We start from the raw sequence: 24,791 nt of genomic DNA on the forward strand, positions 1-24,791 counted from the left end.
TCTCTGTTAAATGTGCCCAATAATATCTATGTGACAAGATGATTTCTTTTTTTTTTTTTTTTTAATTTTATTTTATTTTAAACTTTACATAACTGTATTAGATTTGCCAAATAAAGATGATTTCATTGTCCACATCTTGAGTGACACTCTCTAGAAAGGATGCTGAAAGCTTGGTTGTCAGAGCACATCAGGCGACCAATCAGATTTCATTGCCCACATTTGCTGCATCCGGTAGAATTTCTGCCTCTCTGTGCACACTGCAGGATTACTCCCATGCATTCCCAAGTATGCGTAAATTGGGTGTGTTTTATTTGCCAGGAAATAACACCATCAATCCTTCTACAAACAAATCAACACACTAGAGGTTGCATTTCTGTGAATGCTTATTCACAGAACTATGTATTCACGGAACTACATTTCTCTAAAATGAAGGAAGCTTTGAGCAACCATCAGGGGAAAGAAATGAAAAAGACTCACACAGCCACTCCCTTCTCATGTCTAATGTAATCTTCCTTAGCAGTCCCCCTCCTGTCCTACCCTTACACTTCCAAAGATCAAGAACGCCTTATGTAGAGAAGTGGACCCTAAGATATTCCTTAGAAAAAGGAGATTCAGGGCACAATAAGATTCAATTTCCAAGAAGTGATATAATCTCTTTATTCCTCAATTTCCTCAGCATGAAAGAAAGAACTAACTATTCCTAAATCCTCTTTTAGTCCTAATTTGTTATGTCTCTCTCTCAAGTCTTCTCTGCTCTAGTCCCACTGTTCCATCCTGCTTGGTGCAATCATCAGTTGTTCCCTGGGTTGTTGCCTCCAGTCTTGCTCCTCCAAACTCCTGCTTCACAGAGCTTGCAGGATGATCTTTCTAAAATGCACATCTGCCTCACGTTCTCTGGTGACTCTTCATCACCTCCAGTAATTCCAGTTTCTCAGCACAACCCTCAAAGACACGTCTACCTCTCCAGCATCATCTGTCACATCACTACAGATGTAACTGAGCAAACAGAACTCCTGAGTTCCTCTCTCGCCTCCACGCCTTGCTATTCCCTTTGAATGGGAATGTCTCTCTGTACATCTGCCCAGCCAACTCCTCTTTCAAGTAGGACATTCTGCAAAAGGCAATTAGATGCCTCTTCTCTGCACCCCATTAGGGCTGTGTGAAGTAATTCTCTCACAGTAGTTTTCATATAGCATTTAGAGTTGTTGTTTCCTAATAGAGACTGCCTTTCTGCTCTGGCAAAGAACTCAGTACTAGGAGCATCACTGGTGCAGGTGATACTCATAAAGGGGGCAGGTATGCAGGTCCTCTGCTCTCCCTGGATCCTGCAGGGAGGCAAGGTCAGGCGGGGTGAGATTGGATGTGCCGTAGAGCTACTCCCTTAAGGAGGAATGCCTTTATTACTTTTCCTTTTTATAGGTCAGCTTGAGAGGGGTTGTGTTAGGGGTGTAAATATTTGGGGGTTCAGATACTAAGCAGTATGAATTTAGGGGCCCACTGCTTATGGAAGTGCTTGAAATGTCCAGCTTGAGGTCTCCTGGTCCCACAGGAAGTTGAGGTTGGTATAGCCAGTACTCCTTCTGGAGAAGGAGGTAGCCCATTGCCAGACAACCCAAGGAAAAGATCCTCCGATAATTCACTGGTCAATCCTACTGGTCATACCACACTTTCTACACATATCCCCCTGATATGTGCTGTTGCTCAGTCGTGTCTGACTCTCTATGACCCCATAGGCTGTAGCCCGCCAGGCTCCTCTGTCCATGGGATTTTACAGCCAAGAATACTGGAGAGGGTTGCCTTTCCCTTCTCCAAGGGATCTTCCTGATGCAAGGATTGAACATGTCTCTTACATCTCTTTAATTGGCAGGCAGATTCTTTACCACTAACCATATCCCTCTAAACTACTATATAAGGTACCTAGTATTTAAAAAGTACTCAAAAAATAATTACATGTACCCTTATCGAGAGTTTATTGCATGCCAATAACTTGACATATTTTATTATTAGTTCTCACAGTTCACTTCAGTTCAGTTGCTCAGTCGTGTCGGACTCTTTGCGACCCCATGAATCGCAGCACTCCAGGCCTCCCTGTCTATCACCAGCTCCCGGAGTTCACTCAGACTCACGTCCATCGAGTCAGTGATGCCATCCAGCCATCTCATCCTCTGTCATCCCCTTCTCCTCCTGCCCCCAATCCCTCCCAGCATACAAATAGATATTCTTAGCTCCATTTTAGAGATGAGGAAACTGAAGCTTGAGAAGCCCAAGCAACTTGTATAAGACCGTATGGCTAGTAGATGGTGAGCTGGAATCTGAACTGACATCTCAATCTCTCCAAAACCAATGCTTTTTCCCCCAAGCTATGTAGCCTCTTAGTAAGACATTCTCTCTCCCCTTCTCTTTTGCTCAGGTCCATGCCTTGAGTGCCCTTCTCCTGAAATATTCTCCTCCAGGGAGGCCTCTGGACTCCTTTGCATCATCACACGCTGACCTGAAATTTTTTCCTTACCTTCACCCAGTCTAATCTGCCCTCTAATCTCCAAACCCAGTGTGTACTTGAACTTGTCTGCTGTTAGTAGAAGCTCCAAGCAAGTGTGTGCAATGAGAAGTAAGTGAGGAGCAGGAACAAGGCGGCTACAGACAGAAGCCAAACTTGAATCCTTGGCAGGGCCCTTGGAGACAGTATGACCTGAGGTCAGCCACACCTTGGCCTGAAGTGGGAAGGCCTCTGACCTTTTCCCTCAACTTGATGCCCAGGGAACAACCCAGAACATGACGACTCTGGCAGAGGTAGCTGCTCTATTCCTCAGGCACTTGTAAGCCTGAACAATCACCGTCTTCCTCCCCCACTCCTCATCAAAAGCTTTTATTAAATAGCCTAATTATTAAACAAGGCAGGTGGAAAAGAAAGGTAGGAAATTGGAGGGTTGAATTGAGCTTTTTCAAAAGCCAGAAAAATGACTCAGTGTGTGCAACACCTCATTTGGAGAACAAAGTGGATATGCCTGATCCAGCCAGGTGCATTGTTAAACCTGTAGGGGAGAGATAGGAAACAGACCATTCTTTTCTCTCCCAGTCACAAATAACTGAGCTCAGAGCTGAATTGGCAAGCTTCTAGAGTAAATCTGGAGGATTTATTCTCCCAACAAAAGCCAGAGAACTGACAAAATCACAGGAGAGAAAAATATATCTGTTCAAGTTAGTGTTTAGAATATTCTAAGTGGGAAGACATTTTATTAGCAAATTGACCAGTCTATAAACTCCGTGAGGTAAGAAACCACGCTCTATTTATTCTTGATTCTCAGACGGAGTCCAGTGCCTGGCACGTGGTACTCGATAAATGTTTGTGTATTTTCAGTCGTGTCCTACTCTTTGCCACCCCATGGACTGTAGCCCACAAGGCTCCTTTGTCCATGGGATTCTCCTGGCAAGAATACTGGAGTGAGTTGTCATTTCCTCCTCCAGGGGATCTTCCCTACCCAGGAATCGAATGTTCATCTTTTGTATCTCCTGCATTGGCAGGTGAATTCTTTACCACTGAGCCATTAGGGAAGCTCCAATACTACCCTTGATCTTAGCCAAAAGGTTTACTAGAATAAAACTGAAAGCAGGAGCTGAGTCTTGTACAACTTTGCATCCCTCTCATTGCCCAGTTCTAAGTAAATGAATGATGGGGGCATTAATGAATGAGAAATGCAGAGTTTTGGACTTGGCTTTGAAAAAAAGCATATGCCTTTATAGGAAGTGGTACCATCTCCCAAATTATTCAATAAGTCTGTGTTCACTTCCTAATTACATCTTGATTTTACTCCCTTGGAAGGCAGGACTTTATCACTAAACTAATTTGGCTGCTAATAAGAAACAGCTCTGCCAGCCTTTTTTTTTCATCCTTATGAAGAGTCAATCAATCCTAAACTTCTAGAGCCATTGAGACACAGACCAGTCTCCTGGGATTCTCCTGGGAGCAGACTTACTCTGCCTCTAGCTTTTCCGGTTCCCTCCTTTCTACTCTTCCCTGTCCTCCTCGTTCTTGATTTCACTTCAGCTGAGTTTTGACTCCCTTTGTCAAGCAGCTCTGCTTCTGCTAATCCAATAAAACCTACCTCTCTCAATTTAGCACATTTACAGAGAGAGTACACCAGAATCAAACAAATAGCCAAGAAAGCACATAATGTGTGTTGGAAACTGAGGCAGGAACAGGGAGAGGCAAGAGCTCTTCCTCAAGAGAATCCTGAGCGAGGGGTAGGGGCCATGCTGGCTCTCTTTCCCTCTCCCAGAGGCAGGTGCAAGTAGCCAATGGGGCTTCGTGTGGGAGCTGAACCTTAGGCAACTTTGCACTCTCCTAAGTTGTTGTTCAGTCACTAAATCATGTCCAACTCATTGTGACCCCATGCAGGGTAGCCCTCTGGGGTCCTTTGTCCATGGGATTTCCCAGGCAAGAATACTGGAGTGGATGACCATTTCCTACTCCAAGGGATCTTCCTGACCCGGGGATGGAAGCCACATCTCCTGTATTTAGCAGGCAGATTTTTTACCACTGAGCCACCAGGGAAGCCCATACTCCTCAGTGTCCAGCACTAAATGAATGAATTAGCTACCCTTGCAAATATGTGAAACCTCTCTATTTCACAGCAGAGGGATGGAAACCCAGAGAGCTTGGTAGATCAGCCTCTCCAGGCTGAGCTAGTTTTCCCTTCTCCAGGTGCCCCTCATGGAACCTCTATCTTAGCATTTATCACACTGGGATATAACTATTTGTTTATATACCATTTTCTATTCAGTTTTCTGTGTGCTCCCTGAGGGCAGAAACTGTGTCTTTCATCTTTATACTTCTCAAGGATAAAGCCTTCAATAAAAGTTCCATGAATGAATGACTTGCCCAAGGTCATCTAGCTAATATGTGGCTGAGCTGGGACCAGAACCAAGGTCTCTGTGCCCCCAAATTCCATATCCTAACAGTCCTACAAGGACATTTTCTGGAAGAAAGTGGGCTGCGGATCTACAAAGAAGCTAATTAAGCATTTGGCAGGTTTATGAACTATGTTGAGAGGTTTTCTTTTTAACTTTCCTTTTCCTTTCTTCTTGATATTTGCAGGAACTCTAGGCAGTTACTCTGAGCTGAGACAGGGTCACATCTACATCCTTGCTCCTGAAATAGCTGAACTCATCACCTCTTCAGAGGAGGAAGCTTTGCAAATGAGAGTAAACGCTGCGGATCTCCACAAAAGGCTTTGGAACTCTCTCCCATGCCCTCCTGCCAGGTAAGAACAAACACTTTGAAGTAATTTGGGAATGACTGGGAGAAAATGTCAAAGGCTTTGATGGTTTTGGAAACATTGGAGAGTTTTCTGTTCTTCTTGGTCCTGAACAACTCAGCTGGAAATCTCATGAGAAAAGGTTTGTTTCTCCCCAAATTTAGTCACCCATGTTGATCATGGAGGACCTGTTCTGGCCACCACAAGCAGGATGCCAGTACCTAACTTTAATAACACAAAGGTGGCCGTGGTGAAGAAAGAGGAAGCCAGCCTACACTGTGGCTAAGCATGGAAGGGACTTCCAGGATCCAGAGGAAAGCCCAGAATAGAAAGGTCACAGGCACAAAGGGTCCCAAGGACTCTAATTGGAGTGGTCTAGAATCCAGGCTCTGGGACTTCCCTGATGGTCCAGTTTGCAATGGCTCCATTAAGAATCTCCTTTGCAATGCAGATCAACAAGAGTTCGATTCCTAGTCAGGGAATTAAGAGTCCACAAGCCACGGTGTAACTAAGCCTATGCTCCACAACTACTGAGCCCATGTGCAGAGAGTCTGTGTGCTGCATCGAAAGATCCACATGGTACAGTGAAGATCCCACATGCTGCAACTAAGACCCAATGTAGCCAAATTAATTAATTAGCTTTAAAAAGAGTCCAGGTTCTGGGACTAGATATGCCTGGGTTCCAATCTTAGTTCTACCACCTATTGGTTCTCTTGCATTTGTGCTCGGTCGCTCACTCATGTCCGGCTCTTTGCCACCCTATGGACGCTAGCTTACCAGGCTCCTCTCTCCATGGGATTCTCCAGGCAAGAATGCTGGAATGGGTTGCCATTTCTTCCTCCAGGAGATCTTCCTGACACAAGGATCAAACCCATGTCTCCTGCGTCCCCACCATTGGAAGGTGAATTCTTTACCTCTCAGCCACCTGGGAAGCCCATTGGTTCTCTTACCCTGAGTAGATTACATAACATCTCTATACTTCAGTCCTTGTGTACCAAAAATCAATGAACTAATCTATGAGAGTTTATTATTCTCCATTTACCCTTCCAGTTCCATTTTCCACCTCTTTATTCATCCCTGCTTTGGGCCTTAGAGACTGACCTCTAAGACTGTGTCACCAAGTAATCTTTGCACTCTGGCTTCTGGTTGAATTCAACCAAAGGGAGATACTAGTAGAATAGCTTCTCAAAGGAATAAGAACCCAGGGTATTTATTTCCCTGGCTTTTACCATTTCAGTAGAGGCTATATACCTTTGCCTTCATCCCTAGTTCCTGTCAGGCAGTCCTCTCCCATAGCTAAACTCTCTAAAGCTTCCATTAACTCTGCTTTCTCCCCTTAGACATTCACACCTAGAGATGCTCATGGCCTCAACATCTCTTGTTGGGAATCCTAACCCTATGCATACTTCTGATTATAGTTCTGTTGTAAGATTCTCCCTATTTTACCACTTGAGTGTCCCATTTGTTTCATTTCAGAACCCTGACTAATGTGCCTGGTATATATTAAGTGTTTAATAAATGTTTCATGTTTTTCCTCCCCTCCCAGCCTCATTCCTTCATTATCCTCACCATCCTTTTTATTATCTCAGTATAAAGCAGAAGAGCTACAGGGAGATAGTCTACTATTGTGTAACAAGTTATCACAGTCAGCAGCTTAAAATAACACATGGCTATTATTTTGTAGTCTCTGTGGGTCAGGAGTCTAGGGATAGCCTAGCTAGGTTCTTTACTTCAGGGTCTTACCAGGCTAACATCTGGGTGTCAGTGGAGGCTCCTGTCTCATCAGAAGCTTGACTGGGGCAAGATCCACTTCTAAGCTCCCTTATGTTGTTGGTAGAATTTATCTCTTTGCAGCTCTAGATCTGAGACCCCTGTTTCCTTGCTGGCTAGTGTCAGCTCCTAGAGGCTGCCTGCAGTTCTTTGCAGTGAGATCATTTCTGGTAGCCCTCTCACCCCATGGAGCTTATTTCTTCAAAGCTAGGAGAGTTTCTGGACTTCTGGAAGGGCCTTGGCCCTCTTTAAAGGGCTTCCACCCAACCTAGTCAGACACACCCAAGATAATCTCCCTTTGGATTAACTGTCCAGGAAAAACATCTGCTTCTGCTTCATTTGGGCTTCCCTGGTGGCTCAGCTGGTAAAGAATCTGCCTGTAACACGGGAGACCTGGATTCAATCCCTGGGTTGGAAAGATCTCCTGGAGAAAGGAACAGCTACCCACTCTAGCATTCTGGCCTGGAAAATTCCATGGACTGTATAGTCCATGGGGTCACAAAGAGTCAGACACAACTGAACAACTTTAAGTAAGTAAGTAAGTCTGCTTCATTGACTACACTAAAGCCTTTGACTGTGTGGATCACAACAAACTGTGGAAAATTCTTAAAGTGATGAGAGTACCAGACCACTTTACCTGTCTCCTGAGAAACATATATAAGGGGGTCAAAACAACAGTTAGAACCAGACATGGAACAATGGACTGGTTCCAAATTGGAAAAGGAGTAAGACAAGGCTATATATTGTCACCCTGCTTATTTAACTTATATACAGAGTACATCATAAGAAATGCTAGGCTGGATGAATCACAAGTTGGAATCAAGATTGCCAGGAGAAATAGCTACAACCTCAGATATGCAGATGATACCACTCTAACGGCAAAAAGTGAAGAGGAACTACAGAGCCTTTTAATGAGGGTAAAAGAGGAGAGTGAAAAAGCTGGCTTGAAACTCAACATTCAAAAAGCTAAGATCATGGCATCTGGTCCCATCACCTCATGGCATATAGAATGGGGAAAAGTGGAAACATTGACAGATTTTATTTTCTTGGGCTTCAAAATCACTGTAGACAGTGACTGTAGCTATGAAATTAAAAGATAACTTGCTCCTTGGAAGGAAAACTATGACAAACATAGATAGCGTATTAAAAAACAGAGACATCACTTTGCCAACAAAGGTCCCTATAGTCAAAGCTATGGTTTTTCCAGTAGTCATGCATGGATGTGAGAGTTGGACCACAAAGAAGACTGAGCACTGAAAAATCGATGCTTTCAAATTGTGGTGCTGGAGGAAACTCTTGAGAGCCCCTTGGACAGCAAGGATATCAAACCAGTCAATCCTAAAGGAAATCAACCCTGAATATTCACTGCAAGGACCGATGCTGAAGCTCCAATACTTTGGCCACCTGACTTGAAGAGCCGACTCATTGGAAAAGACTCTGATGCTTGGAAAGATTGAAGGCAAAAGCAGAAGGAAGTGGCAGAGGATAATAAGATGGTTAGATAGAATCACCGACTTAATGAACATGAATTTGAACAAACTGTAGGAGACAGTGGAAGACAGAGGAGCCTGGTGTGCTACAGTCCACAGAGCCACAAAGAGTCGGCCGCAACTTAGTGACTAAACAACAACGAGTTAACTTAAAAAAAAAAAAAACTGACTTTGGAACTTAATTACATTACAAATCCCTCCACTTTTCCATATAATGTTAACTAATCAAGGGAGTGACATCCTGTGACCTTTGCAACTCACAGGCTCTACCTGTGGCTCAGGAACAGGGAATTACAGAAAGGTGGGGACACAGGAGACTGGAAATCACTACAGGTCGTCTTAGAGTCTGTCTGACACAGAGATATCATCAGATGATGGAACAATATTAATTCACCAGCTACTTTTATACAGTTTTTCACAAGGTTAGGGTGGGTGCCGGGGGAGACAGGTCTTGCCAGTGGGGAAGGACAGAAAGTAAAACGAATGGAACACTTGCTGTGTGCTCTGCACTATGCGTTCGCTTGCTACCTCTGGGCCTCTATCATGCCTAGAGATGTCTCTTCTGCTTTTGAAATAAGAAAGCTGGAAAGCAGAGAGTTTGGAGCAATTCCCCCAGATTACATCAATGCCACCTCTTCAGCAGTTCTTAAGGCTTTAGACAAGAAGTCATAAAAGTTGTGGAGGTCAGTGTTTGGGAGCTAAAATGGGCTTTCTATGGACGTTCTTCTTTTTCACAGAGTCAGTATCTATGATTTCAGGGAAAGGAGATTCAGCTCTGTATTTTCCCCCCAGAAAAGACTTTGCTAACCCCAATAGCATAACCACTTAGCACAAGAATCATGTACCTGAAAAAACAATGACAGTTCTCAGGTGGTGAAAGAGCCACTATCTTGGGTATTTGTCAATGAACACTTCACTTCTGTTAAGGATATTTATGGAAGAAAAAAAAAATCACAATTCCCTACACATGAGTGTTTTCAACATTTAAAATCATATCCACATGTATTCCTAAGTTCTATGCTTTCCCCGCTTTAAAACTTAAAAAAAAAAATCCTCAAAAGTTTGAATATTTAGCTTCAAAAGCTTTGGGATGGGATGGATATTTCAAGGGAAAAAAAATTACTAACTTTCCACCAATACCAAGATTTCAGGAGAGGTTCTTGGATCAGCAAGTTTAGTACCTCAGATGGCAGAGTCTTTACTGGCCACTTCAGTATCTAATCTAATACATGGCTTCCCTGTGAGCTCAGTGGTAAAGAATCCTTCTGCAATACAGGAGACACAGGTTTGACCCTTGGGTTGGGAAGATCCCCTGGAGAAGGAAATGGCAACCCACTTCAGTATTCTTGTCTGGGAAATCCCATGGACAGAGGAGCTGGCAGGCTACAGACCCTGGGGTTAGGAAAGAGTCTAACATGACTTAGTGACTAAACAACAACAATCTAATATGCAGCCTGCTACATAGAAGGCATTTAATAAAAATGTGTTGAGTGACAAATTAGTGGATATATTTTTGGGTCCTAATTCATAGTGTTTTTCAGTTTCTTCACCTGTTTCTTGTTTTCTCATGAATGTGTTTCTTAAACTTTCCCTTATTTCTTTTAATTTTAAATGATTCTATAGGCCTGTTGTGGAGAAGGCAATGGCACCCCACTCCAGTACTCTTGCCTGGAAAATCCCATGGACGGAGGAGCCTGGTAGGCTCCAGTCCGTGGGGTCACGGAGAGTCGGGCATGACTGAGCGACTTCACTTTCACTTTTCACTTTCATGCATTGGAGAAGGAAATGGCAACCCACTCCAGTATTCTTGCCTGGAGAATCCCAGGGACAGAGGAGCCTAGCGGGCTGCCGTCTATAGGGTCGCACAGAGTCGGACATGACTGAAGCGACTTAGCAGCAGCAGCAGCATAGGCCTGTTGTAGAACAAATGACAGAAATAAAATAAAAAATTAAAATCCATCATTTTCTTTACCCTGTTCTCTTTAGAGGTAACCACTGTGAATTATGTTATATGTATTTTTATTACAAAAATGAAAACATACTATATATTTACTGGATTGTCCACAAAGTTTGTTCAGGACTTTTGTAACATCTTATGAAAAAACTCAAATGAACTTTTTGGCCAATCCAATATTTGCTACTTACTTTGCCTCTTTCTTTTTAATGGCCTCTCTGCATTTGTTAGCATATGTAGCAGATACTGTCCATGCTCCACTCATATCCCTTTGGAAACCTTTATCATTTCACACATCACAGCCTGACTGCCAATGGCCAGTACCTCCACCTTTGTTGCATAGCTCCCTCCAGCCACTGAAACCAATTTGCCCATGGATGGTTGAGTGGAAGTACTTGGGAATTAAAGTTCCTCTGAGAGACAGCTTTAACAATGACTAAAATTTATAGCAGTATAAATATCCCAGCCCCCTGGACCCTTGGCTAGGATAATTCTGAGATATGTGCTTTGTACTACCTTCTGAGTTTTCCTGAAGGATTAAACTCTGGTCCCTCACTGGCTCAATAACACATCCTTCACTAGTCATCTGCTCTTCCCTGCATCACTTCCCCAGTTCCCTACTTACACTTCCCAGACACCTCAAACTTGAATCCTAGTCACAAGATCTGTTTCTGGAAGAATATAAACTAAGTATGAACATGTTCCAGTTTATTTAATCGTTTTCTTATTCATGCCATTTTGCTTCTGATTTTCAATAAAAATAACATTTCAGTAAAATCTTTTTCCATGCGGCTTAAGCATAGGCACATGTTCCTGAATTACAATTGCTAAGTCAAAGGGAAAAATATATTTGGTATTTAAGAGATACTGCCAAACTGACCCCCAAATGGCTTTATTAATAATATCCTTACCAAGAGTTGGGCTTCCCAGGTAGCACTAATGGTAAAGAACTCGCCTGCCAATGCAGGAGACATAAGAGACGTAGATTCAATCCCTGGGTCAGGAAGACCTCCTGGAGGAAGGCAGAGCAACCCTCTCCAGTATTCTTGCCTGGAGAATCCTCATGGACAGAGGAACCTGGTGGGCTACAGTCCATGGGGTCCCAAAGAGTCAGACGTGACTGAAGCGACAATTCCATTCCGTTCCATACGAACAGTTTGCTGGAACTGACTTTACCCCACCTCTTGTCAGCACTGGATATCACAGGTATTTTAATTTGTTCTGTTCAGTTAGACAAAAACAGATGTATCATATTTTGATCTACATTTTTTAGATTAATTAGGATAAACATTGCTGCATTTCAGATATTTATCAGTAAATGGAAAGGGAACACAAACACACACACACTCAATGTAGAAAAAAATTAAGGTTGGGATTTAATTGGAGAATGATGTAAAATCTTGTCAGCAGTGGGCTGGCCACATGGAACAAACATGGCTGTCTCAGTACAGCTCTCCCTGGCCCCCAGGCCTCAGGGTGGGGCACAGAATGCCTACAAGGAGAATCAAGCCAGATGTGAAACAATTCAAGTCTGATTATGCCTTAACCTTTCTCTACTCAGAGTTTTCATCACCTTTATACACACAAGCCGTATTTCTGTCTAAGGAAAGGTTTATCAAACTTGAACTCTCTTGGTTCTAGAAACAAATTTAACAAGGCCAGGTTTCCCTGAATTACAGCCTGCCTAAACCTTTCCAGCTTTCTGGAAAGCCCATTTCCCTGAAGACCATCCCTTGCCTATGATTTAATACTCTTGTTTAGATTGTTCTGAAAACAACTGCAGTCCAAAAACCACAATTGATATCTATTTGCCTAAAACCATCTCTTCATATTGTATTGTATTTGTATTTCTTTTGTGATTGGCCAGTTTATGTCCTATGTCCATTCTCTTCTAGAATTAATTTATTTTTTGTATTTGTTTGTTAAAATGTTTTATATATTCTGGATATTCATCTTTTTCTTATGATATATGTTGCAAATATTTCCTCTTAATCTACTGTTTTTTATTTGTCTTTGTTTACAGAGGTTTTTAATTTTTTTCAGTCATATCTGTAGATCTTTTCACTTACATTTTGAATTCTGTGTTTTGCTTATGAAGATCATTCATTTGTATCCAAATATCATAAGAAATAGATATTCTCTTATTTTTTCTTCTAGAACTTTCATCATTTTATTTTTTTCTTTACATTTAGATCTTTAATCCATCTAGAATTTATTTTTGTGGGTGAAATGAAGAAAACATCTAATTAGAGAGTTTTATCATCTCTGCTGCTACTGTAAGTGAAATGTTTTTCCCATTGCATTTTCTGAGTGGTTATTGTCAGCGTTGAGACACGGGCTTGCTCTGAAAATTCAATTTCATCATCTCCCACTGTTTCATCTCAGTAGGGACTAGATCTTTGTGTGAAAGGAAGACCTCAGACTGGTTAGCAGGCCTGCCATGTAGCTATTAAGTTATCATTCTTGGCCTTCATTTTCTCCTCTGTTAAAATGGAGTAAATGCTCTGTGTAGTCCCTTCCTGAATTAATAATATCAAGGCTTTAAATAAATGTTTCTTTCTGCCAAAATGTAGTTCAATTTCAAAGGGGAGAAAACATAGTTTTAGTTGCTAATGGGCATTAAACCTCTTTACATTTGAAACTGATACCAAACGTGGTAAAGACCAGCTTCCTTTTATTCTTGGATTCAATGTCTTGCCTATTTTTAGCTAGATTCGGCACCTGTGGGAGAAGGACACTTGAAATATAGAGCTACGAGCAAGGTAAGACAGTCACTCAGCATTTATCTGCTTTCCATGAAATAATATGCTCCTTTCCAAAAAAGCACAAGGGGAAGCAGCAGTGGTCTCCTGCTTTCAGGATACTCTTTTTTTAAGGACCTGACATGATAGAGTTTGTCAAGCCTGTTCTGAAGTCAGTCCACCCAAGACCAGGGGATTCATAGAATGTGAGCCCATGTACCGGATGCTATCTCCCTGATGGTTTCAACTGTAAATTCAAGAAATTTGACTCAAGTATTCACTGGATGCCAGATAACCTACGATTCCTACCAAACTCCTGGGTCAGTCCTGATTTGTGTTATATTGTTATCATTTAATTTAAAACATTTCAGCATAGTTAACATGACAACTGTGTCATCTACACTGTAGGAGCAGTTAATTAACATTTGAAGTCCCCTGAAAGAGAGGCACTCTTCAGAGATGAATAACATCTGCGAAAAAGACTCTACGTCGAACTCTAAGCAAAAAAGACTCTAACAAGAGGATACCACAAAACTTCAGCTACCGTTATCTACATTAACACTGGAGGGCTTGTAGTTAGCACAGTAAATGTTAGATATTAGTCTCCACAGGTAAAATGAGTTATGTTCAAGGCAGGTGCATTGGCTAGAAATACTCTATAGGTGCTTTTACTTTTGCCTAAATGGTTTAATAGCTGATGCCCTTCAGGATGGCCTAAGCCCAGGATTCAGTCTGATCTAGTACCAGCTACCTACAAATGATTCTATTAATTGATCCCAACTAGAAGGTTAGTTTAATCCTGCCAGGTTCAAGTGGCAGAGCTAATAGTTACTGTAATTTTGAATCAGTGATGAGCATTAAAAAGACTTTACTATAACAGCAACAACAGTAAAGTGATGAAAATATACATGATTTTTATCAGTGACAACATTACAAGCTCTTCTAATACTATCACAGTTTATTGCCTACATCATTGCTGAGTGAAATGCTACATTTCACTCAGAAATTAGTAAAAAAAATTTTTTAAATTTTTTTCTAATTCAAATAAATAGACTTTCTAAATTCTAGTCACTGACCTATTATAGGACATAGACTCAGGGTAAGAACTCCAGAGCCTAGTGCAGTGAATGTTTGACACTAGAGAGGCCCCTCAAAAGAGTCTCCTCATTGCCAAGGGCATCCATATGGGGATGCTAATGTCCTGGCTAAGGGCATCTCTCCTGGAGACGCCAGAGCAGCCTGTATGGCTGCGCCCCTAGCAGAGTCTCCCTGACTCTGTTGCTTGTGCCCAGGGTACCAATAAAGCCCAGGCAAAAGCAGGTCCATCATCTATGATGAGCTATATGAAAACATAAGCAAGCTCAATGGAGCATCAGCCTGGAATAGGCCAAATTCTCAGCATATCCAGTTTTTCTAAGAAAGCATAGCAGAGACCTGTATCAGACTCCAACACAGATACACTCATTCACTTTACCACCCAGAGCCCTTTTCCCTTCCAGCTACTGTATCCCCACATTTGCATAATTAAATGGGCCATTACATTGGTTTTCCCAGAACTAAGTAACCATCTGCCCTAAAGCTGTATCCAAGTCTTGCCTCTTGCAAAACCCAAGGCTCATTTATGGACTCTTTAAAATCTGAGTTTACTGTGGATTTGCCATATGTGTCTTCCATTTTCTTCACAAAGATTTCAAAGGTCTTCAGACCAAAATTCAGTTCTCCTAGTTCATGCATCCTGTGTCCCCCTGTCTCTGCGCAATCTCTGAAGGACAAGGCCCAGCCCTGTAACCACGGCGCTGAGATCTCCTTCCCCATCTGTGATCCCCAGTGGATCACCATTGCCCCCACACCACCCAGTGCCCTGAGGCTGGCTTCACAGGCAAAGTCACTGACCGGCAGGGCCCTGCCATTCATGGGGAACAACCTGCCCAACAGTGCTAGCAGAGGACAGGTCCAGGGAAGAAGAGAGATAGAAGAGTGGCTTTCTCCACTTCTCATTCCTTGCTTTCACTTGTTCCCAGGCCTGGAGGGAGTTTAGTGCCCTGAGTGACTTAGTCTGCTGCTGCTAAGTCGCTTCAGTCTTGTCCGACTCTGTGCGACCCCATAGACGGCAGCCCACCAGGCTCCGCCATCCCTGGGCTTCTCCAGGCAAGAACACTGGAGTGGGTTGCCATTTCCTTCTCCAATGCATGAAAGTGAAAAGTGAAAGTGAAGTCACTCAGTTATGTCCAACTCCTAGCGACCCCATGGACTGCAGCCTACCAGGCTCCTCCATCCATGGGATTTTCCAGGCAAGAGTGGGGTGCCACTGCCTTCTCCAGTGAGTGACTTAGTCAACAGGAGACAAATCACAGAGTCACCCCAGATGCAGGTGCTGTCTCTGCTGCACCTCCCTGTGGGAGAGGCCCTTTGAGGGGTGAGAAGCTGGTGGGCGGAAGTCGTGCAGAGGCAGAGGGGGAGGCAAAGGACAGGGGGAGCAAATTGGGTGAGGCTTCTGTCTTCCCAGCCTCCAAGAGACACTCAGCACATTGGAGCATCATGGTGCTGGGGTCAGGAAGGGTAGAGGAAAAGGCCTGCCCTTTCACGAGCACCCCTGCACTAGGCCAGTACCCGCGGACCCTGTGCACAGGCTGCCTGCCATTCTGGGCATTCCTACTTTGGCTGGCTGGGGCTTGGCAGGGGGGATTTATTTATGACTTGGTCTTACTACTACACGCGGCATGGAAGGATGACATAGGAGGGGAAACTCTTTGTGGGGAAAATGTCCCTTCTCTCCCAGCTCCACGGGCCCCTTACCTTTCTGACTTGATCCCTTAATTTCTCTAGATTCATGACCTTTCTTCTAAGTGGTCCCCTATGGGGTCCTGATAGTGGCCATCCCTCCAGGGCACCTAATTACTGCCCAAGGGAAGCATTAAAGTGTTAGCCACCCCCACTCCCCACCCCGGGTTACAAAGAGAAGCCACAGCTAACCTCTATTCAAACAAAGGATTCCATCTATAGAAGCTCATTTGTTTCCCTCTCTGCAGCTGGCTGGGCTGGTGGCTGGGAGTGGGCGCCTTCTCGGTCACTTTTTCTTAAACCTTTCTTTTACATCCAGGAAGTGACCAGTTCTACAGTCAAAGTGTACATTACGGGCCATCCCAGCAACCAGCTACTGTTGCTGCTGCTAAGTCACTTCAGTCGTGTCTAACTCTGTGCGATCCCATAGATGGCAGCCCACTAGGCTCCCCCATCCCTGGGATTCTCCAGGCAAGAACACTGGAGTGGGTTGCCATTTCCTTCTCCAATGCATGAAGGTGAAAAGTGAAAGTGAAGTCGCTCAGTCGTGTCTGACTCTTCGCGACCCCATGGACTGCAGCCTACCAGGCTCCTCCATCCATGGGATTTTCCAGGCAAGAGTACTGGAGTGGGGTGCCATTGCCTTCTCCTCAGCAACCAGCTAACTCCTTGTATTTACCACTTTTTTTTTTTTTAACCCCCCTATTAAAATAGCAGAAAAGATGTTTCCCTTAAGCACTCCCTTTCTGAGGCTTGAAGTGAACCCAGAGGCTGTCTCCAGCCATGGGCCTCCATGTGAGTGGTGTAAACCCCAACCCATGGCTGCCTTAAACTCCCCACCTTCTGCAGTATCAGGAAGCTTATGGCAAGAGCCTCAGACTCCAGTGAGAGGTAGATATCCTACCCACAACCTCTAGCCCAAGACCCCCCACCCCCCACACCCCCCACCAAAAGTATCCAGTGTGGAGTTTGCAGACGGAAGAGCCCGCTGTCTACCTTCCTAGCTGTGTGATCAGAAACAAGTTAGTTAAGCTCTCTGAGCCTCAGAAGAAGGATAATGATAAGATGGTACTGACCTGGAAGGTTTGCAGAGATTAAACCAAGTGGATTTTGTAAATGGTGCTTAATAATAGCTTGCCAGGCTCCTCTGTCCATGGGATTCTTCAGGCAAGAATACTGGAGTGGGCTGCCATGCCCTCCTCCAGGGGATCTTCCCTACTCAGAGATCAAACCCATGCCTTTTACATCTCCTGCATTGGTAGGCAGGGTGTTTACCACTGAGCCATCTGGGAAGCCCTGGTAGATTTTAGAAGCCTATTCAAATGTCATCCATACTGTTTCTCAGAATGTGGGGCTAGTGAGAAGCTCTTCAGAATTTTCCATGGAGCCCAGGATATCTACACCTAGAGTGGCTCTGATAACACCCCTAGAGAAGGAGCTCTGAGAAGATAAAGGTGGGGCTTTTGTTCTGTCTCTTCCAAGAACAAGCATAAAGGAACCTCAGTGCTAGATACACAGTAGGCTGTCAGGAAACATTTGTCAGTTTCCCAGTGGTTCTGGGGAATTGGGCAAGAGCTTTAAGAAACTGTGTGAAGCACCTGCACCTGCCTCAGATGACCTGAGTTGACAGCATCACCCACAGCCCCCACATCGGGGTTGCCCAGGGACCACAGTACAGAAAACCTCCCCAGGTTCTGTCTGACTGAATCTCATGCCTGGTTCCTCCCACCCCATGCCCTTCGCCCTCTCTTTAGTAGAAGTGGTGATGAGCTGGTCTGTCCACAAAGAGTTAAACTTCAGGCTGTCATCCAGGTGATTTCTTAACTGGATGTAGCCCAGACTCCTACTTATTGGCACATAAGTCTTTGCTTTGACAATTGCGCCCGAGCGTTTTAACGCTTGGATGGCCCTGCTGCAGTTTGTTTGACCGTGTTTTGAAAAGTGACTTTGGTACATGTGGTGGTAACTGGCACAGCACCATGGGCTGGCAACATGGCAATGTGACGGACTGGAACAGTTTGAACTCGGCGGCTGATTTATGTTCTGTGGCTTCCTGCTGCTGCTGCTATGTGTCCATAGGCACCAAGTGGCCAAGGAAGACACAGAGCACAGGACCTTCTGTCTGATAGGTGTGCACGGGGTGTGGAGGGGTTTTTCTTTTAGATGCCCTTCTAGAAATAGCCAGTATTTTCCAGTGGCTCATGATGGAAAAAACTTTGATGCAATGTTTTTGCCTGTGACATTCCTTTGGGGTCAGTGTCCATTAGGTTAATTCAAGGAGAGTGTGAGCATAAAAGAAGACCACCCAGATGAGAACATGCAGAGGCTGTTTTTGCCGAGCTTGCTTATGGTAAAGGACTCAGCCAGCATCACTTGCTTTTGGCAGAGACAAAGACAGGTATAGAAAACGTCATGGTGAAAAATAGGGAAGGGTTCCAGGCTCCGATTGGAAATGGCTGGCATGAAGAAGCTGAAGGCAGACTGCCTAGAAGCAGAGCACCCTATGAGGTTTTTTTGGAGAACATATCTGACTTTCTCTGGCTGGTTCTGACTTGGACGCAGAGGCAAAATGGGCAAAGGGGAAGTTAGCTATTATGGGCTGACGGCTACAGAGGTTACACCTTGGCTTCCTGGGCTGGTTACTGCAGAGGTTGTGGGTCAGAATTCAGTTTTCATATATGGTCTGGACACTGTTCATTTGTATAGTCAGGCTTCAAGAGAGATTAAATTTGAGACTGCTAGTTCGTCTAGATCACCTAACTTCATTTTGGAATGGTTCTGAGATAGGCTGGGACCTGGGACCCCTCACAGCAATGCTTGCACCAGGATAAACACCTCCTTGAGCAAAAAAAAAAAAAAAAAAAGGAATTATAAGGGACTAAAAATAACTGCATGCATGTGCTGTTGGGGCAAATTATGGACAAAAAGATACAAAAAGACAAAAAAAACCAACTGCCACTTCTGAAGAGCCAGGAGCAAAAAATAGGGTGTTGAGAGCAAAAGCAGCATACTATATATGCCCCTTGCACACAGCACCACCAAAGGGGTGGGCGAGACACATAAGCCACCCCTCTAGTCCAACCCCTGGACATACCCCTACCTCACCCCGTATAAGGAACCAACTTCCCCACACCCCACCACCCTGTAGCTCAAGGAGCAAGCAAGGGAGCCTGCTACTTGTTTTTGCTCCCCACTGTGGCCTTGGGAGCTCCAGTAAAGCCTTGCCTGAATTTCTTGTCTGTCTGCTAGTCAATTTCCTTTGATTGGGGAAGGCCAAGAACCCTACTTGCTGCTGCTAAGTCACTTCAATGGTGTCTGACTCTGTGCGACCCCATAGACGGCTCTACTTGATATCAGTTAAACTGCTGCTCAGTAAAAATTTATTCACAAAACACAAATCTGGAAACAGAATGTTCAATTTCGTAGAGTTAAGAAAATTAAGATGCACCCATAGTGTGCAAAATTTTTAAAAATATGTCTCTGAAGAGATTTTAATGACATTGAAAATATTTACAAATTGGATACAAAATGACAAACAATTCAAAAATCTTATAAACCATGTGGTTACAGGTATAAACAGAGGTCAGTCAGAGGGCCTTCCTGGTCCTTAATTTTTAGCTAAGATATAGTCAGACACAGGCTTCCCCAGTGGCTCAGCAGTAAAGAGTGTCTGCAATGCAGGAGATGCAGGTTTGATCCCTGGGTTGGGAAGATCCCCTGGGAGAGGGCATGGCAACCCACTCCAGTATTCTTGTCTGGGAAATCCCATGGACAGAGGAGCCTAGAGGGCTACAGTCCACAGGGTCTCAAAGAGTAGGACATGACTGAGTACACGCATAGTCAGACACCCATCACTCAGGTATAGACAGTCCCATGCTTTTCCTGAGAAGGATTTCTGGGGGTGTGAATGGTCTCTCTGTGAGCTCCCACGTCCCTGGTGTTATCTGAATTCTGGAATAGCTTCTTATTATTCTTCAAACACTATCTCGGAACTGTGTCATGCCAATCTAGTTGTGGAGCTCAGACATTTCCTTAATTTCAATGAAAATTCACTCATCTGAGGCCTTAGCATAGCACACAGAGGGATTTATATCCACTCAAACATACCAAAAAAAAATGAATTCCTCTCAGTCTGTCTTTCTCTTCTTTCCTTTTTCCTCTCTGCTTCCATCCTCTAGAGGAAAACCAGATTCTTCCTATGGTCTTATACAAGCAGTTCATCTCTCTCCAGTCCCTACTTGCAAATGCTGCTCTCCCTTAACATGTCCAAGACTTCTGTCAAAGCTTTAAAGTCCACTGCTATATTTGTGAGGGCCTCAGATTATACTCACTCTGAGAAACACGGCTCTTTTCTTCCCAGGTCTTATCTGGTGAGTAGGGGAGAGGGAACGGGTGTGTGCGGGTGGTTTTTTCCAGTAACACGGGGTTAAGATAAGAGCATATGAAAAGCTCCGAGCACTGAGATAGCCTTCAAACAGCCCCAAAAGGGGTTACTTCCCAGTCTTCGAGTTTCCCAGCTTCATCAGATTTTGCAGATCACTGAGGCCAGCTGTACAGATAACTTCCTTGTTACTGGTTTTGGTGCCATTTCACCCATCTATGTAAAGTTAGGACTTTTGACCTCGCTTTTTTACCAAACCATCTCAATCAATGCTTTTCTAAAGTTTATCAAAGTCTGTATTTTGAACTTTCAGTATTAGCATTCTGTTGATCATCTCTGACAGTCCCAAGAAAGTTATGCGTTTGACCTTTATGGGTTATTTATCCCCTTTTAAAAGTGGTGAGGATCTGGGCTGGTTGGTGTTTGTTCAGTCGCTCAGTCGTGTCTGACTCTGCGACCCCATAGACTGCACCATGCCAGGCTTCCTTGTCCTTCACCATCTCTTGGAGTTTGCTCAAACTCATGTCCATTGAGTTGGTAATGCCATCTCATCCTGTCATTCCCTTGCTCCTCCTGCCCTCAATCTTTTCCAGCATCAGGGTCTTTTATAATGTGTTGGCTCTTCACATCAGGTGGCCAAAGTATTGGAGCTTCAACATCAGTCCTTCCAATGAATATTCAGGGTTGATTTCCTTTAGGATTGACTAGCTTGATCTTGCTGTCCAAGGGACCCTCAGGAATCTTCTCCAGCACCACATTTTGAAAGCATCAATTGTTTGGCACTCAGCTTTCTTTCTTTTAGGCTGGAGGCAGCCATATTTATGCTGGGGCTCAGACATGTCAGGGCTGGTCTAGAGACAGGCCAGTAGAGAGGCCTGTCAAGAACCTATTTGTCTGAGGAACCCAGGAACCACAAAGGAAGGAACCTTTCTAAAAGAGAAAGAAACTGGTAGATACAAGCTGCCACAGATGACTTGTGGGGGATGGAGTGGTTTTGGGTAACAGCTGGTAAATGCCTCTTAGATTGTTCCTCACCCAGCACCCTATGGATATGACTAAGTCCGAAGATGAGGTGGGGTGGTGGAGGGCTGAAATAGGCACAGTCACAGAAAATTTCTGTGAGATATTGGGGTACACAAAGAACACAGTGGGGACAAAATGTTAAGAGCTATGTTAAACTGGGATCTTGAGTGTTCACAAAGGAGTATGAATCAAGAATACGCCTCAATCTGCAGAGCCAATAGGGACCAGTGGACAGGACCAGCCTAAAAATGCTTCCTGCTTCAAGCAGGTGGATTCTTGTGCTAGGAAGCAACAGCCCAGTGAGGTGGCCTAGCAAAGTACACAGTGACTTTAATGGGCAATGGCGGTGCCTTTGGTGAAAGCTTCAGAGGGTGGCAGGAGCAGTGGCCTCAGTGCTGTTGACTCAGTGTTGACATCATTGGCTTCCAGGAGGAGGCAGTGCATCAGGTCATATATGAAACACTATGTGGTGGGCACTGCAAAATGGCAGTGGAGAGCTCAGTATCAGACAAGACCATCAGACAAAGGTATCAGATCAGAGGAGGAGAAAGCTGGTGGGACTCTACGAGATGTGTGAGATTTTGTAGCCAGGACGACTGACTAGTGAGTGCACCTTAGGTACCCCTGAAGACTCTGGAATGTTTGAGGGGAACACTGAAAAACAGCTGAATTTCCAGGAATTTCTCTGATAAGGACAGAAGTCACACCAAGCTACAGTATACTGACTACATGAAATGAATTAACACATTTCACTCTCATAACTAAGAGGTAGGCAATATTAGCTACATTTATCAATGAGGAAGGATGAAGCTAAGGAGAATAACTTACAAGGGGTCACACAGCTTGTGATATCTGAACCCAAGTCTATTTGGTTCTAAAGTCAGGGCTCTCCCAGTTCACCACAGTGTCTCCAAAGAGGATTAGAATTTAGTCAACAAATTCACTCAACAAACATTTACTGAATGTCTGTTATAGGCCAGGCCCTGCTCTAGATGTTCACCATATGGCAGTGAACAAAATAAACAAAATTTCGGCTCATATTAGGTTTAAAATCTGGATGTAATTGAAATGATGGCCCTAATGTTGCTTCCAGGCTTGTCTGACCTTGGACACATGGGTTACATAAGCAAACCTGAATAAGTCTGAGGCTTGAGATAACTTGGATTCCTAATACATCCATTACTCAGCCATGCTCAGGGCCAGCTGCCAATGTCTCCCCCACCACTTGTCTGTACATAATCTGCTCCATTACATTGATTTAGAAGAAAAATATAGTTCACTTAACTTCTGTTCTACAAAGAATGAGAAGAACTCATGCTGGAGAGCAGTTAAGGACAGGGGAGCCAGAATGCCTCACCCAAGGACAGAAATAGAGGACACAATACTTTTGACGAATGCTGATGCCTATGCAAGAATGTGTTGCATTTAGAAACAGCATCTAATTTATACATAATTAAGTTCTCATCCATATCCCTAAGAACAGATGGCATGCCAAGATAGGCAGGTCAAGAACATTGTAAATATATTTATACAACTGATGCTGTAGCAATATTGGCAAGGGGACCTGGTGAAAGTCAAGCTTAACATGATTGCTGGAAGCTTTCTATACCCCAGTGTGAGAGGTTCAGGGTACATGAGGCCATGATTTGACTCCCATTTTAACTAAATCATTGAAAAGGTAGTATAGCATAATGGTTAAGAGTGTGAACTTTGGAGAAAAACTACTTGAGTTGGAATCTCTTTTGTGCTGCTTACTAGCTCTGGGATCTTGAGTAAGTGATTTAACTTCTCTTTCCTTCACATCTCTCACCTGTAAAATAAAGATAATACTTAAAAAGCTACCTCATTTTTTATTGCTAATCCAATAATAATAGGATTATTATAAGGATTAGCAAATATAACTGCTAGCTATTATCAATAGGGTAAAATTCTGTGCATCAAAGTCATGATGCATATAATGCAGTGTGTTTACTAAATCCTATTTTTCTTTTCCTCTTTCAGGACACAAAGGAAGATGATACGTCCCATAGTTCCTTTCACTTATGGTTGGATTTTAGCCAACTGCATGTTGGTAGAAGTAATATAAGCCACCTACAGACTTGAGTCTTAGATCTCTTTCACCTGGAAGCCATATGATAAGATAGCAACATTCCAAGAAGGTGCATCTCCGTCAGCCTAGGTCCCTGGGAGATTATATGGAATAGAGCTTACCCCACCCTACCGTTACCTTTGTTGGATATGTGGCATGAACAAGAAATAAATATTTACTGTATCAAGACACTGAGATTGAGGTTCCTTGTTACAAGAGCATAACCTCACCTATTCTGATGGATTTATAAAGCTCTGTGGACCAATAGCTGGTGCTTCCTCCCAGCATGATGGGCTTTCGTATTACAGAAGGATCTGAGGTTTTAAGTGCCTAAGTGCTAGGTTATCTGCTCAAGTTCTAGGATATGACTGCTTCTTCATTCAAGTCCTTTAACTTTCTTTCTTCCTTTCTTTCTTTATGCTGTGCCACATGGCTTGCAGGATCTTAGTTCCCCAACCAAGGATAGAAGCCATGTCCCATGCAGTGGGAGTGCCAAGTCCTAACAACTGGACTGCCGGGGAAGCCCCAAGTCCTTTACCTTCTTTAGAGCCATGGGTTCTTTTTACATTACTGAAAGCAATCCATATTTTTAAAGGAATGATGAAACATTTTCCCTTTCTTCTCAACCTAGATCTCAGCAAAAAATGTTTTTCCCACTGTCGTATTTATTCATTTTGCTATATCCTGACTCATCAAGCTTCATTCTCTCCTGACAGACATCCAGTTCAATGCCTAGCCTCTATGAAATCTAAAGTCTGCTTAAAACATTAATGTTTCCCTTTTCTAGAATTTTTCGCACTTACAATTAACATTGGCACTTAATAATAGGAGGCCTCATTTTGGGGACTTTAGTTTTTTGCTCCAGTGAGATTAAGGGCAGATACCTTCTTTTAGATCTCCAAAGGGCCTAATGCAGCATTAGGCCTCGAGTAGGCAGCCCATACGGTAAGCACTTACTGAATTAAATTTCTAGCCAATGTATCTAAGCTCAGGCTTACTACATTCCTAACCCTTTCTTCCTGGAACAGGTCTGTGGGTAAAGAATGATGGCTGGAAATACTGCCACACTCTGACCTTTTCTTCATACTCACTGGGAGGGTGGATATGTATGTTGTAGGCAAGCGAGCTGGGAAGGGGTGAGACACAGCATTTATTTCTACTTCCTTAAATATTGGTTAGTAAATATAGTTAAGTTCTTATCATGAGCTTGATATACGTCCTGCTTCTACAGGTAAGCCATAGCATTCTCTGAGGCCAGGGACCACATTTTCTATAGATGTTAACAGTTCTTTTATTTCAAATAAGAT

The 24,791-nt window shown here is 43.6% G+C and overlaps 2 long non-coding RNA genes across 4 annotated transcripts in view; one reads left to right on the forward strand and one right to left on the reverse strand.

The window, feature by feature from the left end:
* Nucleotides 1-17,380, reverse strand: part of LOC112587805 — a 52,811-nt gene extending 35,431 nt beyond the window's left edge. The window contains exon 1 of the long non-coding RNA XR_006542676.2: nucleotides 17,068-17,380. This is a non-coding gene — a long non-coding RNA (uncharacterized LOC112587805). The remainder of the gene's footprint in view (nucleotides 1-17,067) is intronic.
* On the forward strand, nucleotides 3,077-24,725 carry LOC123327997. 3 transcript variants are annotated; one of them, XR_006542672.2, is made up of 5 exons: nucleotides 3,077-3,269; nucleotides 5,096-5,261; nucleotides 12,662-12,745; nucleotides 13,178-13,231; nucleotides 23,397-24,725. It is a non-coding gene; the product is annotated as an uncharacterized LOC123327997 (long non-coding RNA). The 3 variants fall into 3 exon arrangements; XR_006542673.2 differs by having other exon boundaries at nucleotides 13,182-13,231; XR_006542674.2 differs by lacking the exon at nucleotides 3,077-3,269 and adding an exon at nucleotides 4,603-4,926.
* The last annotated feature ends 66 nt before the right edge of the window (nucleotides 24,726-24,791 follow it).

The sequence above is a fragment of the Bubalus bubalis genome, chromosome 11 (genome assembly GCF_019923935.1).
Source record: "Bubalus bubalis isolate 160015118507 breed Murrah chromosome 11, NDDB_SH_1, whole genome shotgun sequence".
In the NCBI taxonomy this organism is placed as follows: domain Eukaryota; kingdom Metazoa; phylum Chordata; class Mammalia; order Artiodactyla; family Bovidae; genus Bubalus; species Bubalus bubalis.